This window comes from Ranitomeya variabilis, chromosome 1 (genome assembly GCF_051348905.1).
Source record: "Ranitomeya variabilis isolate aRanVar5 chromosome 1, aRanVar5.hap1, whole genome shotgun sequence".
Classification (NCBI taxonomy): domain Eukaryota; kingdom Metazoa; phylum Chordata; class Amphibia; order Anura; family Dendrobatidae; genus Ranitomeya; species Ranitomeya variabilis.
This window is the reverse complement of record NC_135232.1, coordinates 696,005,200-696,021,977: the sequence shown is the minus strand read 5'-3', so window position 1 is coordinate 696,021,977 and position 16,778 is coordinate 696,005,200. Positions and strand designations below refer to the sequence as shown.

Sequence of the window (16,778 nt, the reverse complement as noted above, 5' to 3'; positions counted from 1 at the left end):
GTTTGGGTTAGTCGGTGGGTTGCAGGCTGCTCCTTACTGCCACCTAGCAGAGACATTTTATTACAACACATTCTACAATGGTCTGACACTCACCTTGTTGTTTTTAACATTTCTCTTGGTGCAAAATTTTCATAATGATGGTGCAAGTTATACAAAAGCCCTGGAAAAGATTGCCTTATATCTTATGATGCAAAGTGACTGAGCCATTGGTTCCGATCCAACCAGTGCAGAATCTACATGCACTTTCCATATTCTGCCTGGATTAGCGTTGGTCCAGGACTATTTTTTACTATAGGCCTAAGAACTAACAGGCAGGTAGTTGCTAGCTCCCTGCCAGTTGTGCCCGGCACCGATCTCCGCTGGCACAGAGCAATCACAGACCGCTCCTGCCGACAGGGCAGTGACTTCTCATTCACTCTGCTCTGTTGACGGGGTGTGACTGTTGAGGTCATGCTGATTGACACCCAGCTCCCCGCTGCCTAACTGCTTGGGGTCGCCTGTCAATCGGCATGATGTAGACAGTCACACCCCGTCAGCAGAGAAACCCCGTAGATGAGGAGCTGCTCTGTTGATTAGGACCTTCTGATTGCTGGCAGAAGCAGTCGGAGTCGGCACCAGGTACAACAGGCAGGTTGTTTCCTCTGTTAGCAAGTAGTGATGAGCGAACGTGCTGGGATAAGGTGTTATCTGAGCATGCACGTGTGCTAACATCGTCAGCATGCGCGAATAATATGTTTGAGTCCTCGCGGATATTCTCAGCACATGCAGGTTTGTTAGACAATCCCCGCATGTGTTGCAGCTGTCGAACAGCCACGAGACATGCAGCCATTGGGACTCGAACGTATTTTTCGAGCACTGCGAAGACACTCTGTTAGCACCTGAGCATGCTCAGATAACACCTAATCCGAGCACGTTCTCTCATTACTATTAGCAACTACCTGTCTGTAAGTTTTTAGTCCCATAGCATAAAAAGTCCTGGATAACGCCTCTAAATGGTTTTCTACTAGAGTTGACCAAAAAAAATGAGCAGGACCCTGGTCCAGTAGCCTATATTAGAAGCCGATTACTGCCAGACTAGAGCCATGCGAGCCTCCCGCTACCTGTCAGTATCGCCAATGAGTTTGTGCCAGACCTTTAATCAGCAGAGGCATCGGGGATGCCCACAGGTAGGAAGAAGTTGCATGACTCTAGTGCAGCTTCCACGGTCGTGCAAATCTCTGCTTCCTATGACAATGGCCTCTAGACTGTGTGTGATTTAGGGAAATTATATTGTGGTCCTTATTAAGCGTTGTCTCTTGGTGCAGCGCTTGGGTATAGGATGGTGCTATACAAATAACCTGTCTGCTGATCTATTCTCTGGTACAATCACAGCTCCTTCCCCTCGGTATCCAGTGCAGAGATGTCATTGTTCCACTCTTTGAGCCAACATCTGGCGTTCTCATAGACGGCCGTCACCCTCCCAGGATTAAAATGTGCAGTAATTACGAGCTGCATTATTCCTCCTGGTTTCTGCTGGTTTTTGGTTTTTTTTGGAATGTTTGTGAGAAAGAAAAACCACTGTGACAATTAATAACAGGGTGACCCGATGCCGTGCTGTGTGATCTTGGCTCAGGAAGGAAACCGGCCCGTCCCTTCAACGTGGGAGGGATCAGTGACAATAAAATAACATTACAGCATGTTTCCGAATCTAAAAGAGACAGTAACCCAAATATTTTTTACAAACATTTCCATTTTTTTCGTCCCTTGCAAAAAACGAAAACAAAAAATCCCTTTAAATAACCTCATTAGTTTTCAGTGCACCCGAGGACAGTTGTCATCATTAGTCGGCTAATACCAAATGATGCAAACATGAACCACGAGGAGGAGTGAGTCAGTCCACCTGTTACACATTTTCTTCTAAATTTGTGCCATATGGGTCAATTTATTTTTCTAAGATATTGTCAAAGCATCATATGATCATTTAATAGTGTGGATGACACGGTTTTGGGATGTAGTGTTTATTAAAGGGCCCCTGTAATTTCTGTAGGCTTATGCTCATCTGATGGCCAATGCAATGAAGAACAAAATTGCAAATTACTCTACATACCCACAATGACATTCTGAGCCTTTCAGAAATCACTCCACAGTGCCGGATAGTAGGTGTCTCTCTCCTGTCTATATTAAAGTTCACTGCCTGTTGTCAAGTGTAATCGACCTTTAGCAGCAAACAGGCCGAGAAGAGTTACAGGAAGTGAGGGCTGGTCTCTGTCTCTCAACGGGAAGAGGGGGCTGATCTCTGTCTCTCAACGGGAAGAGGGGGTGGTCTATGTCTTAATGGGAAGAAGGGGCTGGTCTCTGTCTCTCAACGGGAAGAAGGGGATGGTCTCTATCTCTCAACGAGAGGAGTTGGCTGGTCTCCATCGCTCAATGGGAAGAAGGGGATGGTCTCTATCTCTCAACGAGGGGAGTTGGCTGGTCTCCATCGCTCAATGGGAAGAAGGGGATGGTCTCTATCTCTCAACGAGAGGAGTTGGCTGGTCTCCATCGCTCAATGGGAAGAAGGGGATGGTCTCTATCTCTCAACGAGGGGAGTTGGCTGGTCTCCGTCACTCAAAGGGAAGAAGGGGCTGATCTCTGTCTCTTAACAGGAAGTGAGGGCTGGTCTTTGTTTCTCAAAGGAAAGTGGGAGTGGATCTTGGTCCTTAATGGGAAGTGAGGATTGGCATTTGTTATTCTACTCCAGCTTTGCTGTCTGTCAAAATGCATAGAGGTGTAACAGAGAGGTTGGCCTTCAGTTTAGGAAAGCAACTACATAACTGAAATAGAAATTCCTACTGGGAAGTGAAGGAAAGGAAGTTTTGGCACATACAGTGCTGTCAGAATGTTGATGAAAAGGAACCATCCTCTCAAAAAGAATGGATGCCAAATTACAGAGTATGAGAATCAAGATAGTTCCTGGATATATTAGACTGGAATAGCTACCAAAAGTAGCTTTATCTTGTGGGGGATGAGGGCAGCAAAACCATGCTTATTCTCTGATTTAGGGTGAAATAACATTCACATGCTTTATAGAACTACCTACATAGCAATTCCTTATGGTTGTACTATAATGAGTTATGATGCCAAACAGATATATGTACCGTTCAGGCAGTCACCGAGGAACCTTAAAGGTCGGTCACATTGAACTCATTACTAGGACAAGAATGTGATCTCCACAACTTTAAAACTTTACATACTGTAAAACGTTACTGGGCTAGTTAGCCAATTGACATTCCAACTAGTACTCCTGGGGGCTCCACAATCACAACACCCCAGCAAATATTTAATGAACTGGGGGTCCGTCCTTTCACAAAAATGTTAATTATGGAGTTCTTCCCTGGAAATGGCCAACAGTGATTGTAAACTTTAGCTTGAACAGGTGGTCATCAGCTAATGCCTAATGCAGTGGATCACGGAAATTCCTACAACCAGCATTAGTCCGGTGGTAGGAGACGTGTACTGTCTTGTGGTTCAACAGGTGGAGACCCAAGCATGGGAATGCCTCGACTACATTGGAATCTTAATATATATCTAGGATTTAGTAAAGTGCAGTGTTACTGGATGTCATGAAACAAACTCATAATGTGGAATTATGGGAGGAGGTCTCCTTATGTAAACATCCCTCTTCCCGTTCATCTTACTGCACCATATACATCTACTATATTACAGACGTCTCTCGCCTTTACTGGGCCATATGAAGAAATGTTTAGAGTAACTAATAACAGTGTTTATATGTCCTCTACATGTGTTATATATGCCGAGCGCTAATGGAAGATCTTCTCTCCAATATATTGCTGTTTCTGTTCCTGCCTTCTCATAACCTAAAAATCTAGGTAAAACATTTAGGTATGACTAGACTTAAAGGTGACCCATCATGCACCATACGTTGTATTAGGTGGACCAACACAATGCCTAAATAATCCTCCATACAGTATCCAAATATTCCTATCAATTGGTGTCACATAACACAATACTGCCATTCAGTACCACCAAAAATTGCCAATGTCCAAATATAAAGCCGTTTAATGCCTAAATAATGAAGGTGTTAATGGTGAAGTCTTTGGTGCTTTGCGGGATTCAGAGTGCTGAAGTCCCTTGGTTGTCCAAAAGAGCAAACATTTATATGTTCCACTTTCAGGTTGTTCTATGGGTCCAGGCTTTTGTGGGCTCCCTAGAAAATGGCAAAATCTGAGATTAAAAATTTGGTTTTTATTTTTAGCAAATTTCCATTACAGCACAACTGACCACAATGGTAGCCACGCATGTTGTCACCCAGGTTTCTCAGAAATGGCTAAAACTATGAAAAGGTTAATAGAATTTATAGACTCAGCCCCTGTCCATGTATCCTATTAGGGCATGTGGACACCTTCTCTTTTCCAGATGTTCTTCTGTAAGAGCTTCTCCCACTATGGTGGACCTGGCACTCATGGATTTGATGGATGACCATGTATTTAAATAGCAGCCATGTAATGCTATAGGTTCCATGTAGAGGTTGCTGCGGAGGAAAGGGTTATTTATACCGGGCGAGTGTCTGATCGCTGGCGGGCGGAGAAGTTAGGTGAGGCTTGATTTGAAAAAGGGTTCGTCTAGATAAGGATGACACATTTACTTTTTTATTGTACTATTTTTTTTTTTTTTTAATACAAAACCCTATTCCTATTATTTCTGAACTGAAATATAAATACGCACCCTGCCAATAAAAATGATGGGAAGTGAAATGGTTTATGAAATTCCCACATCCCCTGCATTATCCAAAGCCCTTATTCAACTCCAAACCCAAACATTGGTGTAGGAGCTACTTAATGACACCTTCCAGCTTCCTGCCATAAATTAGTCTTGGACATCTCTGTTATTACTAAGGATTCGTCCATTTGTCGGTGATTATATTGTTTTACTTTATGCATTATAACAACATTGTTTAATGAAACAATGTCATTTTTCCTGCAGGAGAAGCCGGGGGTCTGCAGGGGAAATCTGATCTTATTGACCTTCATTTCAATTGAAATGTTTCCTGCGTAATGATTATAAAATTCCTTTGCTGGAACTAAATTTAGTTTTGTTTTTTTTTGTCGCATTGGGATGTGGGTTAAGAGTCCGGCGTCTAGAAATAAGAAGCAAAACAAGACCTTTTTTTTTTTTTAAGAGTCACTGAAAGCTTGATTTGGTCACGGCTGGTGGATAATATTAAGTTGCTGGTCGTTCTTGGGAAGTCGATTGAGACTTACAATGCGTGGATTCTTCTCACGGCTTTATCTGCAGCTTATTGACATTGACCTGTCTCCTGCTGGGTGGTATATGCTTTGGGAAAATACACCTGCTTTCTGTTGAGCTCTGGTTGTAGCAGGTCGGGTGCACCTGTCCTAGGAGGTCACTCTGTGTGGTCCCAATTATCTGTCTTTCAAAGGGGAACGGCTTTGATAATAGAGGGGGGGGGGGGAGTCGATGATTGGTAAAAGAATCTCCCCCCCCCAATACATTTCCATCTCTGTAAAGGGCGCTATTAATGCGGTGACCTGTCATTGTGCTCCAGCTTGTATAAGGGTAGGATTTCAGGTACAAACCTTACATTGTGTCTAAAGGTTGCAAAGAGCATTGACCACCAGGAGAAAGGTTAAACAGACCCCCTTCTGTTCAGCATCAAATACCATATAAACGTTCGTGAAAGTCCCAAATTTTGACAAATTTTCTATCTTGGTATAAAAGTTCAGATTAATCAGACTACAGAAATGTAGTTTCTAAAATAATAATAGATTATGTGCATGAGGACTTAATGCATTTCCAATTAAATGGGTTATCCAGGGCTTTTTTTAATACTATGGGCCTAAGAACAGGCAGATACTTGCTACCTACCCTCTTGCTGTGCCAAGTGCCTATCTCTGCCAACACAGACCACTCCTGCTAGTGATTCAGCAACTTTTGCCGACATTACGTCGACAGGGCAGCAGTTTCTCTTCCACTATTCTCTGTTGATGGGAAGTGACTTCTAATGTCATGATGCTTGATAGCCGGCTCCCTGCTGCCTAACTGCGGGGAGCCAGTTGTTAATCAGTATGATGTCGGGAGTCACGCCCCGTCAACAGAGCAGACGGGAAGAAGAAAAGCTGCTCTGTTAACATGGAGCAGCTGAATTCCTACCAGGAGTAGTCAGTGATCGCTCTGTGCCAACGCCGTGTAGAATAGGCAGGTAGTTAGGAACTAAAAAAAAATTCCTTGGATATAACCTTTAAGTCAAGCAGACATAAAAGACACAAGTGTATGACTCTTGGAGCGACAAACAGGATTGCCAGACGTGGAGGAATCAAAAAAGAGAACCGGGACATTTATACTTTTGGGGGCCGAAAACGTTTTTCATAGTCTCCAAAATGGTTGGCGATGTGATATACGGTCTAGATGAAAATAAGAAAAATATTCATGTGCGTGTAAAAAAAATAGTACTTGTACAATGAAAGGTTTCAATCAGTTGGTTGCATAATATTTCGGAGTAATTTTGCCACTTTTCTGTGTAGGTGCCACATCCCCATGAACATACTTACTTCTAATTAGGGCTGGTGCAGACATCTGTTTACCTCGGACAAGTGCTATCGGGGGTTGTGACGGATAGCACTCATACCCATGTTATTCTATGGGTCAGAGAAAAAAGGTAGCAACATGCACAATTTGGCTTCGGGAATTTGATGGCGCTTGCACATCCATGTCTATAAGGCCGGCGTCACACTCAGCGTATGAAAATACGGTCCGTTTTTTACGGCCGTAATACGCAGGAATGTTCCCAAAATAGTGATCCGTATGTCATCCGTAGGCAGGGTGTGGCAGCTTATTTTGCGCATGGCATCCTCCGTATGTAATCCGTATGGCATCCGTACTGCGATATTTTCTCGCAGGCTTGCAAAACCGACATCTAATGGATTTATGTGCTCAAATGTTCGGAAAAACATATATACAGTATATATATATATATATATATATATATATATATATATATATATATATATATATATATATATATATACTAGATTGTGGCCCGATTCTAACGCATCGGGTATTCTAGAATATGCATGTCCCCGTAGTATATGGACAATGATGATTCCAGAATTCGCGGCAGACTGTGCCCGTCGCTGATTGGTCGAGGCAACCTTTATGACATCATCGTCGCCATGGCAACCATTATGACATCTACGTCGATACTGTGCCCGTCGCTGATTGGACCAATCAGAGACGTGGGATTTCCATTATGACATCATCGTCGCCATGCTGTGCCCGTCGCTGATTGGTCGAGGCCTGGCGGCCTCGACCAATCAGAGACGCGGGATTTCCAGGACAGACAGACAGACAGACAGACAGACAGACAGACGGAAAAACCCTTAGACAATTATATATATAGATATATACTGTATATATGTTTTTCCGTACTGTACTGTATATATGTCATTGAGACACACACACACATATATATATATACTGTATTTATATTTAATTCAGCGTGAGATAGCAGAAAAGCCGGTAATTCAATTGCCGGCTTTTTCTTTCTCCTTCACAAACCCGGCATGATACGAGACATGGTTTACATACAGTAAACCATCTCTAATCCCTTATTTTATTACATATTCCTCTTTATTAATGTAAGAAGTGTCCTTGTGTAAAATTTGCGGGCTCTAGCTATTAAATTAAAGGGTTAAATTCCGGAAAAAATTGGCGTGGGCTCCCGCGCAATTTTCTCTGCCAGAGTGGTAAAGCCAGTGACTGAGGGCAGATATTAATAGCCTAGAGAGGGTCCATGGTTATTGGCCCCCCCTGGCTAAAAACATCTGCCCCCAGCCACCCCAGAAAAGGCACATCTGGAAGATGTGCCTATTCTGGCACTTGGCCACTCTCTTCCCACTCCCGTGTAGCGGTGGGATATGGGGTAATGAAGGGTTAATGTCACCTTGCTATTGTAAGGTGACATTAAGCCAGATTAATTATGGAGAGGCGTCAATTATGACACCTATCCATTATTAATCCAATAGTACGAAATGGTTAATAAAACACACACACACATTATTAAAAAGTATTTTAATGAAATAAAGACACAGGGTGTTGTAATATTTTATTATACTCTTAATCCACCTGAAGACCCTCGTTCTGTAAAAAAGGAAAAATAAAAAATCACCAATATCCCATACCTTCCGTCGTTCTGTCACGTCCCACGATGTAAATCCATCTGAAGGGGTTTAATCATTTTACACCCAGGAGCTCTGCTAATGCATGTGTGCTCCTGTCTGTAAAATGTTGTGAATGAATGGAGTGCAGGGGAATGTCCTGTAGTTACCTTGAGTCGCGGTGATGCGCCCTCTGCTGGATGAACTCATATGATCTCGAGCCTGGGAACTTCGAAAATCGGATCCCACTCTGAACAAACTCTGATCAATTTGATTAGCATACTGGACTGATTTTCTCGGATGATCAGAAAACAGTTATGCGACCCTTGCTTAATGCTGCCGTCACACTAGCAGTATTTGGTCAGTATTTTACCTCAGTATTTGTAAGCCACAACCAGGAGTGGGTGATAAATACAGAAGTGGTGCATATGTTTCTATTATACTTTTCCTCTATTTGTTCCACTCCTGGTTTTGGCTTACAAATACTGATGTAAAATACTGACCAAATACTGCTAGTGTGACGGCAGCCGAAGTGTTATTCTGAATTATTTGGAACCAGCAAAATGTCAGATTAGAAGGCTGCCTAAAAAAAATGGGAAATTGATAATGATTTCACATCCTCCATAGTTTTTAGTTGCATAATAGTGTCATTCCTGATACATCCCAAGTCTTGCTTACAGCTTCCTGGCATTGAGCACACTTGCTTTTACTTAACCCCTTAATGACAGCCAATACGCCTTTTAACTGACCTGAGATAGAAGAGAATAGCCTCCCCATACAGGTGACAACCCAGTAGCTGTCGGCTGTACACTATAGCTGACAACTTGCTGTATCACCCACGATCAGTGTTTGCACCGTCCATATCTGTTTAACCCTTTAGATGCTGCTGTCAATAGTGACTACATGATTATAAATGGTTAACAGAGTATAGGGGCTTCCTCTTTATCTCAATTGGTGCCCTGAGATCATGATTGCGTGGTCCTAATGTTTGCGATGGCAATTCACAACCAAATAGCGGCCTTAGAGTCGGACGGCTGTAGTAAGTTTAGAGTCATTTAGGTGGTAAAAATACACATTTTCATTTCTGTCATGCCACTTTGCATTAATTCCTGAAATTCACCTGAAGGGTTAATAAACTACCTGACTGCAGTTTTCAATACGTCGGGGTGCTGATTTAAAAATGGTGTCACGTTTGGGGTTTTCCCAGTATATAGGACCCCTAAAGGCACTTCAAACATGGATAGGTCCCTAAAAAAATACATTTTGTAAATTTCCTTGAAAAAAATTAAAAATTACTGCTACACTTTTAAACCTCCTAAAATGCTAACAAAATAAAATAACATTGTACAACTGGTGGTGATGTAAAGCAGACCTGTGGGAACTGTTAGTTATACCACAGCAAACCATTAATAAATATCTGGATTAAAAGGATAATCATTCATAGTTTGAAAATTGCTAATTTTTTTAAATTTTTCTCAAATTCCTGATATTTTTTTTATAAATAAACACAAAACATATCAACCTAAATTTACCATTACCATAAAGTATAATGTGTCACGAAAAAGCAGTCTCAAAATTACTGGGATTTGTTGAAGCGTTCCAGAGTTATTACCACATAAAGTGACACTGGTCAGAATTCAAAAATTTGGCTCCGTCACTAAGTGCTTTCACATTGTGTTTATGCACCCGTGTGGTGGCCCCTTCGAGGCTCACATCCAAACCCCCGCAAAATGGGATTCGGACGTATGCGACGACAGGGCCTGGACTTTAATAGTGCGAGCAGAGCGAACGTGCTCTCTGCCATGCATCATTTTTGAGAGTGCACGCCTACTGGAGACAGACACTCAGAAGTAGTAGAATGCTTCTGGGTGTCCGCTTCTAGTGGGTGTATACACCTGAAAATGATGCATGGCAGAGTGGACATTCTCTAACATCACCCCCACCGAAGGGCTGTTTTCAGTTTTGGCAGTAGGTGAATGTTAACAGTCAGTGGAGCCGAACAGCGCCATTCACTGTGTTGTGGCCATTGCCAGGTACTGCAGCTCAGCTACTAAGGAAGTGAATAGTTGCTAAGCTGCAGTACCCAGGATCAGCCACTGCACGATGAAGGGAGCTGTGCTGTTTGAATGCGTTCACTGTGTACATCTGACCAGCTGATCGGCGGGGGTACCAGATGTCCAGCGATCTGATAATGTTGACCTAAGTCTGGAAACCACCTTTGAGAAAGTTACTTAGTTTAATAAACCACTATTGAGTTCAAATGTTCACAATTTCCACAGTTACATTTATTTGTAATATGCCAATGGCAAGGAAAGAAAATATTAGTCTCTTAGCAATTAATTGTAAAATTATGAACACTCCATATTTTATTCATTTTGATGCCGTGGTGCAGTAATGGGACTGATGAGACGCTTTTTATTTATTTTAGATGAAGTGATTTATATTTTTTAATTACACTGTAATTTTATTTAGTATGTTCTTTGGCAGCTATGGGATTTTAGACTCCTCTTCTGACATCTATATCATTTATTATGTATTCTTTAACTTATCTACTAATATTTAATATGATTACTGCTGCTGGTTTCCTCGGCAGTCAGATGTAATCTGGAAGGAGATCCAAGCAACCACTATTTATTTCTCTCTGGCGCACCCGCAGGATAAAGGGATCATTACACAGTTCACACTGAATTAATCTGCAAGTCTATGTAATGTATGGGTGTGCGGAGTCCTCCAAAGAAAAGGATTTTCTGTTTTGCCACTCTTTGCTGTCAGAATAGGTGTCTTGAGCGGACTCCCTTTAATACTAAATCATGCATAAGGGTATCTTAACATGGGTTTTCTTAAAGGGGTTATCCTACAAATAATAGGCACAGGATAGGTGATAAATGTATGATCGGTGTGGATCTGGCCTCCTGGACATCCATGATCATAAAGAGGTAGGTTTCATGCCCCTGTGTGAATGGAATGGCACTGTACATGTAGATAGAATAACTTGATAGACAAAAAGTTAGGTAGAAATCTAATATATGGATATGGGCTAGATAGATATGGGATGCACAGATTTTTGATAGGTAGATAGATGGTAGACAAAAACACATATGAGATAGACAGACAGGTAGACAGACAGATAGATAGATAGATAGATAGATAGATAGATAGATAGATAGATAGACTGCTCAATGCCCAGTCAGTTGGATCAATGGACATACACTGGGTACGGAAAGTATTCAGACCCCTTTAAATTTTTCACTCTTTGTTTCATTGCAGCCATTTGGTAAATTCAAAAAGTTCATTTTTTCTCATTAATGTACACTCTGCACCCCATCTTGACTGAAAAAGTAACAGAAATTTGTAATTTTTGCAAATTTATTGAAAAACTGAAATATCACATGGTCATAAGTATTCCGACCCTTTGGTCAGACACTCATATTTAAGTCACATGCTGTCCACTTCCTTGTGATCCTCCTTGAGATGGTTCTACTCCTTCATTGGAGTCCAGCTGTGTTTAATTACACACCATATTGCTAATAGTCAAATGTAGTCATTCATTTCCAGTAGGAAGAACAGAGAAAAAACACAACCCAGAAATGTTATAAAGAAGGCTTCAGAATTGACATTTAATTGAAAATAGAGCTGATGTGGACCTGGTATGGAGATACAAAATGCTTCAAGATTAAAAAGGGCACAAGACAAGGATCTATTCAGATTTAATCGAGGAGACTAGATTTAAATGATTGGAGTGTTGGCTTGAAAGGAGGTGGAAGAAACATCAGCAATCTGAGATATGCAGATGATTTAACCCTGCTGGCAAAGAGGGAGAAGGACCTGTAGAAGCTGATGCTAAAGATGAAAAGAAGAAAGCGAGAGGATGACACTTTACCTGAAAGTCAAGACTACCACCAACGAGAAAGTCCTCAACTATGGACATGCAAGGACAACTCAGTCTCTGTCAAACAATGATTGATTTCTTCAGTTGTGTTCCCAATTGTGACATACGGCTGTGAGACGAGAACCTTCATGAAAGCAGACAGAAGAAAAATTGATGCCTTTAAGCTGTGGTGCTGGAGAAAACTTCTACGATTACCTAGAATCTCCAACAAAGAAGTTCTTGATCATATAAATCCAGAATTGTCACTAGAAGGCGAGATCACCAGACAGAAAGGGAACTATTTTGGATGTGTGATGAGAACATATTTATAAGAAAAGGAGATGCTACTTGGAATGGTCAGTGGTAAAAGACAGGAGACCAAATGTCCATTGCCTGGATATCATCAAGAAAAAGTTGGAAATGAACATGAAGCAATGAAAAGAAGCCCTGGAAAAAGGGAAGCATGACGAGGACTGCCCTACAGAACATCCAAGGGTTGGACATGAATAAATGGAAAGAATCAGAGAAGAAGGGTCCAAGTGTTTGATTCAACCAGAGAGACTATCAATGAGAAGGAAACATATAAATCTTTGTACCGTGTTAGCCACTAGAACTAGATAGAAAAATATTAAGATTTGAGAGTCCCCAGTGGTTGATACCTTTTAATGATTCTATGCCTGATGAAGAGACCTGGGTAGTCTCGAAAGCTTGCAATTTGTTACCATCTTTTCAGTTAGCCATTAAAAGGTATCAACCACTGAGGACTCTCAAATCTTAATATTTTTGTATCAATGAGAATGGTAACCTATGGTAACCTCTCTTTACATTTTCCATCTCCATATTGAAGGTCTGGTATAAATATGCATCTTGTAGAATGCTTTTTCTTGTCTGTTTTTCTATGACATGCTGTCTTCTTGAAATACCGATTTTAATTATTCTTAACAAATGTTTAACCACATGTTTCTGCTCCTATGTGACTGATTGCAGAAGGGGGTGATTCATTTAAAGTGCACTCCGAGGAGTAGTCGTCCTGTTAGGTCATAGACGTATTTCAGGGAACATAATCATTTATCAGCCTTTGGTTTATGTGTGTTTCATAGACATATTCATCATTTGCTTGGAAGGCATTGTATGTTTTTTTCATATCGCCTCTTCCTATTGATTGAGTGCACTATTTTGGGAACATGTTTTGACCATATTAGTGTAGCCGCAGACTAATAGGGATCAGTCCCCCTTATGACATGTGCATTTGTTCTATATAAATCTAGTTTTTAATTGACATCCAGTCTAACTTGGTCTAAATTTTTTTTTAGAAATGATGTATAATAGGCGAAATTTATCAAAATTGGTCCAAAAGTGGGGAATCTGCAAATAACAATTAGAGCAATAAAATGAGATTTGGTTACTTTGGATAATTACTCTACTTTTGCTTGGCACCAGTTTTAACAGATCCCGCAAAGGCTTGTTTTGAGTGAACATTAAAACAGCAGAATACCCGTTAGTGATACATAGGGATAGTTGCGATATCACGTGTTGGCCCAATTGCCTTAGTTGTCAACATTTCTAGAAACCTTTAAGCTTTACTCCAACCCCAAGTATCATTCCACCAGGAATGCCCACTTTTGGATGGAGTTAACAGGAACCTCAGGCCTTTTGGCTCAGGATAGTTGACAAGTATGAATTTCCCCCCCTTCCGTGGATAGTGTGAGCTTTGCAGGGATCCCCTCTTCTCTGGTACCCCAACATTATCAATGAAAAGATACATAAACTACTTATGGGGTCATGGCACCTTTCTCTCGAGGAGTCTTGGGTGCACAAAACTCTATGACACTAAAAAAGAGAAGTGTGACTACTAGTGATGAGCGAGTGTACTCGTTGCTCGGGTTTTCCCGAGCACGCTCAGGTGACCTCCGAGTATTTATGACTGCTCGAAGATTTAGTTTTCATCACAGCAGCGAATGATTTACAGCTACTAGCCAGGCTGAGTACATGTGGGGGTTGCCTGGTTGCTAGGGAATCCCCACATGTAATCAAGCAGGCCAGTAGCTGTAAACCATTCAGCTGCCACGATGAAAACTAAATCGCCGAGCAGTCATAAATACTTGGAGGTCACCCGAGCATGCTCGGGAAAACCTGAGCAACGAGTATACTAACTCATCACTAGTGACTACACTAATCATTATGACAAGAACCTTATTTTCTACTGCGGTATCCCATCTTGAGGCACATGTACTAATGTAGCAACCCATACCTTTGCTAGGAAAATTAACAAAGAAATGTTCCAGTGGGAGTAGAAGCTTTATTTTAAAAGTAAAACTTAGCAGTTATGCAACTGTAATAAACTCCAGCAATACAGGCTACGTAGCATAAAATACTGTTAACAGGAACTACGCCTTTCGACAATCTGTCTTACTCATGTCTTTTCTAGGGGCTTAATTTTGGTTGGTCATATCCTCATTTGGAGAAGTGAAGTTGTGAAACTAGGTTGAGAACACCAACACTTCCCACGATTTGTAGTTAGGAGTGTGATGGTGGTGTCAAGCACCAGCAATAAAGGCTCTAATTTTTGTTTTTCTACTATGGTTTGACATACCGTGACTTATTCTATAGATGTAGTTTCTGATATAGCGTTTGATACAGTTTTAGAGCTAAACTATTAAGGATTGGGAAATATAAATTACTTTTTCTCCTTCCTGAATCTATCTCTAGGTTTGGTTAAAAAAATGTAATCAAATACTATAATTTTGGAATTATTCCCAAAAATCCTGTAATAAAAACTGCACACAGCAGCTCTTTCACTTCCATACTTCATAACTTCCTCTTAACTGCGTCAGTCTTCGAAAGCTGCAAAACCACTAAGAAAAGTGACTGGTCCATTCTTCTCGCCGCTTGCTCTCGGAAGCGGTCATTATGTTATATATGGAATGGAAAAAAATATACAAAAATGGCAGCGAAGTTGCCGCAAAAGACGTCCACAGTGTCATCACAAAAGACACCTAAGGGAAAATCCGCTGGCATTTTCCTGAAGCGTCTTCTACTTCAATAACTATGTGGGTACGCCAGCATCCAAAAGACGCCATGTGCACGTACACTAAGGCGATGTTTAGTGGAGTTTTTTGAGGCATTCAAAACCATTTTTCGAGAAACCAATCCGGGAAACACTTCTTTTTTTGGTGGAGTCTTTGGAGGAGTTTTTCTTTTTTTTCTGTAGAGTTTGGAAGTTTATTTTATGATGTAGTTTTTTTGCAACTTTTTTTTTTGCAATTCCATTAGGATTCCCTTCAAAGAAGCGGCATGCACTTTTTTTCTTCCACTGGACATTTTCAAAACCTCCTCAGAAAAAAAAATGCTAAAAAATCTCATATTGATAATGTGGATTTCCTGTAGAAATAATTAGTAAGAGTTTTCCAAATAGTTTTCGCAGAAGATTCTGTATCATATCTAATCCCCCCTAAAAATCCTCAAAAAACTCTGGTGTGAATAAAGTCTTACAACCCCTTGTGTTCTCTCTTCTTAGTTGTCATCCTTGCCTTCGACTTTTGATGTCTCAAGTACAGATAGATGTTTGGCGTTTCCTTGATTAGAAAGAGCTGAGTAGGGGCTTGAGGTGTCCCAAAAATACCTCCTGTCATTACTGCTTACATTACAAAGCCTTCTGTGGCGCTGTAATGTTCTTTTTGGCCCGTAATGTCTAGTTCATGGGAATCATCTCGGAGATTACAGCAGACGGGGAGCCATTTAGCAGATGAGTGAGTATAAGTCGAGCCTGCCCTTGCAATCTTAAGTGACCCGGTGAAAACATAGTAAATGACTCCATACGTCGCAGTCATCATTCCAGTAAAAACAATTTTTTTTCTTCTCTTACTGGCAGCACATTGGTAAATTGATCTATTGCGGAATGACATTAGCACAGAATAATTTGCGCCGGACGCTTTTGTTGCTTCACTTAATCATTGTTGATGAGGAATTTGACTGGTGAGAATGACCAAGTTCCTCCATAACCCTAATTTAACCTGATCCAAAAATGCTCAGAATAGTAGATTCATATTTCTTGCTCGGCCGTATAGACTGAATTTCATATTGTCGAAGGCCAAGTTTTCTCGCTGGAGTACTCTGGTCTATTGTCCATGGCTCGGCCTGACGTTCCCATGCCGCATTGTGTTTACTATTGTAGGTCTAGCTTTTCAGAAAGTTCCTTCCTGCCCGTGTCAGTCTTACTTTCCCACAGCTAAGCATTGTGCAGAGCTCTTTATGAGAGCCAGCTTGGCTTATGGCTACAGCCGCACTGAACTCAGTCTACTATAACTGATAGGAATGGATGTCCGTATGCAACTGGCTGTATCAGTCATCTAACTTTCCGACACTTCCTGTCCTATTTCTCACAATTGATTCGCTTGCAGTCTGTCTGGAGTTTGGCAAGTTTAAGGAGTGTGCCTATTGTTTGCATCTTGTATATTACTTACATTGAAAAAAAAGGAAAAAAAAACGAATAATCATCTTGGTAGACTCCGACAGCTAAGCTAGACAGACAAAATGTTATAAAAAAAGACCCCTATATTTCTAAACAAGCAAAAACCAAACCTGAAAATATCATGGCAGCTCATATATTCCATTGTCATGAAATTATCAACTATAACTATAACACATATTTATTGATAGAGGGCTTATTAAATACTGTTGTCAGGAAGTGTTGTCATATGGACACTAAGTGAGAGAGAAGCTGCAGGTCCCGGTGCTTGCAACCACAATAATAT

General features: G+C 41.0%; 1 protein-coding gene across 3 annotated transcripts in view; it reads left to right on the top strand.

The window, feature by feature from the left end:
- KIF26A (kinesin family member 26A) overlaps positions 1-16,778 on the top strand; it is a 187,403-nt gene that overhangs the window by 32,036 nt on the left and 138,589 nt on the right. The gene's annotated exons all lie outside the window — the stretch shown is intronic.